Source organism: Mus caroli, unplaced genomic scaffold (assembly GCF_978045245.1).
Source record: "Mus caroli unplaced genomic scaffold, Mus_caroli_1 scaffold_7, whole genome shotgun sequence".
In the NCBI taxonomy this organism is placed as follows: domain Eukaryota; kingdom Metazoa; phylum Chordata; class Mammalia; order Rodentia; family Muridae; genus Mus; species Mus caroli.
In genome coordinates, this window is record NW_028227262.1 from 24,921,066 (window position 1) to 24,924,811 (window position 3,746).

Consider the following 3,746-nt stretch of genomic DNA (forward strand, 5'->3'; position numbering starts at 1 on the left):
TTTATACTGGCCATCTCTTCCTGGGCATAGGGCCTGCCTTAGAGTTCGGTTGATAGACATTTCACTGGAGAAAACTGATTTTCCTTTTGCTTTCAGGTATCAATAGCAAATAACATCTTGATTAGAGGGTGGGACTGAGTGCCACTTCCTCCTCTCAGTGCTGGAACCCTATCTGGTTTGAACCTGTGTTGGTTTTGTACATGTTGCCACAGACTCTATGAGTTCATGTGTGTGTACATCAGTCCACTTCATCTGGAACACACCGTTTTTACTTGGAATTATCCTTAACTTTGTATCTCACAGCCTTTCTGCTCCTGTCCCGAATAAATCCCTGAACTTCAAGGGGACAGGTTTGAGGAAGGCAACCCATTTAGGACTTGGTTCTCCAAAACAAACAACACTTAATAAATGGATCTGATGCCTAGAAACTTGTGGAAACTGTTGAAGTGGACTCCTGAAGAGGCAGGCAGAGACCTGGTAAGAGAAAATTTCCGTCAGAAAAGGTAAAACAAGCAACTCAAAACATGGGTGTGGTCACAGGTATGGACATGGGCATGATCACACCTGTTTCTCTCATGCTTAGAAACCCAGAAAGGTGGCAGACACATGACTGTGCATCATACTCAGAATGATAATGATTAGAAATTTCTCAAAAGAAGCATTCCATGAGAGGTTTAGACAAAACTGGAGGAAGGACTGATACCTGGTGTTGATTAAGCTACAACTCACGGCAATCCATTTGTTCACATTCCCTGGGACACCGCATAAGCATCACTCCTATTTTCCAGATCGAAACTGGAGCCACAAATGACACCCTCCCATCAGAACTGCTTGTTCCATAAGACAATGTGGTAGGGAATTTGAAACCAGCGTCTGGAAGATTCTAGAGATCTGCAGCATGACCAGGCCCGTCTCTGGGTCATTCATCCACTGGGTGCTGTTAAGCGAGTTCTCCAGCATGTCTTCAAATGCTAGCAATTTCTTAGGGTTTGTCAAACCCAGCTGCAGGATGGCCTGAAAGAGGGGGCTATTGGGATCGATGCCCTGGTCCAATTCCTCAGGGGATGGCTTCCAGTCCCCCAGCAGCCATTCACAAGCAGCGTTCTGCTGTTTGTTGTTCACTTGGAGGGCATCAATCACTTCCTTCTCGTCAAAGCCCATCTCCATCAGCGAAATGATAGCCCGAGCATCTGCTTGAAATTCCTTCTTCCTGCATATCTTCTTGAAGATTTCTTTTTTTTTTTTTTTTTTTTTTTGGTTTTTCGAGACAGGGTTTCTCTGTGTAGCCCTGGCTGTTCTGGCACTCACTTTGTAGACCAGGCTGGCCTCGAACTCAGAAATCCGCCTGCCTCTGCCTCCCGAGTGCTGGGATTAAAGGCGTGCGCCACCACGCCCGGCTTTCTTGAAGATTTCTGTGAGCTCATCCCGGTACTCCTCATCTTCAACACTAGTTCCCACAGCAGCTTCAGAGGAGGTGGAGGAGATAGTGGCTGCAGCATTGGCTCCTGCTTGAGCCGCATGGCCCGGAAGAGGTGTGTCAATAGCTGGATCTTCTGAGTGTTCAGTTAGCCACTCCATGGCCTGAGACACTGACATGTGGTTCAGCCGAAGGGCCTTTGAGGCTCTGCTCTCAGGAAAGCCCATGGCAGTCTCATCCACTTGCTCATCCTCATCTTCATCCAGCATAGCATTTGCCTTCTTAAACAATTCAACTGCATCAGGATTCAGTGCTAACAGCTTCTGTGGCACATCAATGAGAGACAGAACTCTTCCGGAGTTCTGTTTGGAAGTCTCTCATGGTGGTCTGAACAGCAGTCCGGTCGGTGCTGCAGGCAGGCAGGTCGGCCGTTGCTCTGAGAATAGCATCTTTGTCTGGAGCCTTTTGCTCTTGTTTCTTCTTTTCTTCTGCTGAGACATCAGCCACCTTAGGGAGTGGAAAAGGAACACGCTTTTTTTTTTTTTTTTTTTTTTTTAATCAATAACAAAACGTCTTGGTCCTGAAAAATATGCTGACTGGTAGTATTATGTTTGTTTATCTCTTTGTTTATTCTTGGCTTTTATTTTTTAATTTTCAATCTTGCATAAATATCCTTTTTTGCTTTTATTTTTATAGTAAAGTATAATAAGATAAAATAAAAACATTGAAGTTGGACAAGACAAACCAACAGAAGGAAAAGAACCCAAGAGAAGGCACAAGAATCAGAGACCAAGTATGTATACTCATGAATCCCATAAAAACACTAAACTAGAATCCAGGTTTTCCAGTTTTGTTGAGTGTAGGCTTTTGTAGTAGGAACTGATGATTTTTTGGATTTCCTCAGTTTCTGTTGTTATGTCTCCCTTTTAATTTCTGATTTTGTTAATTAGGATACTGTCTCTGTGCCCTCTAGTTAGTTCGGTTAAGGGTTTAAATATTTTGTTGATTTTCTCAAAGAACCAGCTCCTGGTTTGGTTAATTCTTTGTATAGTTCTTTCTGTTTCTATTTGGTTGATTTCAGATCTGAGTTTGATTATTTCTTGCCTTCTACTTCTCTTGGGTGAATTTGCTTTCTTTTGTTCTAGAGCTTTTAGGTGTGCTGTCAAGCTGCTAGCATATGCTTTCTCCAGTTTCTTTTGGGAGGCACTCAGAACTATGAGTTTTTCTCTTAGGATTGCTTTCATTGTGTCCTCTAAATTTGAGTATGTTGTGGCTTCATTTTCATTAAACTCTAAAAAGTCTTTAATTTATTTCTTTATTTCTTCTTTGACCTAGTTATCATTGAGTAGAGTGTTGTTGAGCTTCCACGTGTATGTGGGCTTGCTATTATTTATGTTGTTCAGCCTTAGTCTGTGGTGATCTGATAGAATGGATGGGGTTATTTCAACATTTTTGTGTATGTTGAGGTCTGTTTTGTGACCGATTATATGGTCAATTTTGGAGAAGGTACCATGAGGTGCTGAGAAGAAGTTATATCCTTCTGTTTAGGATAAAATGTTCTATAGATATCTGTTAAATCCATTTGTTTCATAAGTTCTGTTAGTTTTATTGTGTCTCTGTTTAGTTTCTGTTTTCAGGATCTGTCAATGGATGAGAGTGGGGTGTTGAAGTCTCCCACTATTATTGTGTGACGTTCAGTGTGTGCTTTGAGCCTTAGTAAACTTTCTTTAATTAATCTGTATGGCCTTGCATTCGAGCATAGATGTTTAGGATTGGAGTTCGTGGTAGATTTTACCTTAGATATTTTCACATCTAAATATGTTAATAGTTAGGCTTGGTGACATACACTTGTAATGTTGACTAATCAGACAATTGAGAAAGGATGGGCACAAATTCAATACAATCTCAGAAACACAGTCTTTTAAAGATTTATAAAGGCTAAGGAAGTAACACTATGGTAGAGTACCTGCCTAGCATGCGCCATGCTCTATGTTCTGTCTCCTATAATGTTTGCAGCAAAAGTGAATGAATGAATGAATGTGTGAGTGTGAGTGAAAGAAACAGACCAATAAATAAATAAATTAATTAAAAAATAAGAAAGAAAAAAGAAAGAGAACAACAGATTAACATGTGGGGTAGAGGAGGATGTATGGGATGGGGAACGCTTGGGGTGCAAGAGGGTGATAGAGTCAGGACTGTACAAAAGGATTAAAGAGTTAAAAAAAGATTAACACATTGGATGTCACACACAATGGACATTTTTTACAAGCATGTAATATCCTTTGATTTACATACTTCTAAGTACATAAGTTTTGAAATAATGCCAGTG

At 40.9% G+C, this 3,746-nt stretch overlaps 1 pseudogene; it reads right to left on the bottom strand.

Annotated features, from left to right (window-relative positions):
- Positions 1–777: 777 nt before the first annotated feature.
- LOC147003815 (ubiquitin-associated domain-containing protein 1 pseudogene) lies at positions 778–3,401 on the bottom strand (annotated as a pseudogene).
- Between the last annotated feature and the right edge of the window lie 345 nt (positions 3,402–3,746).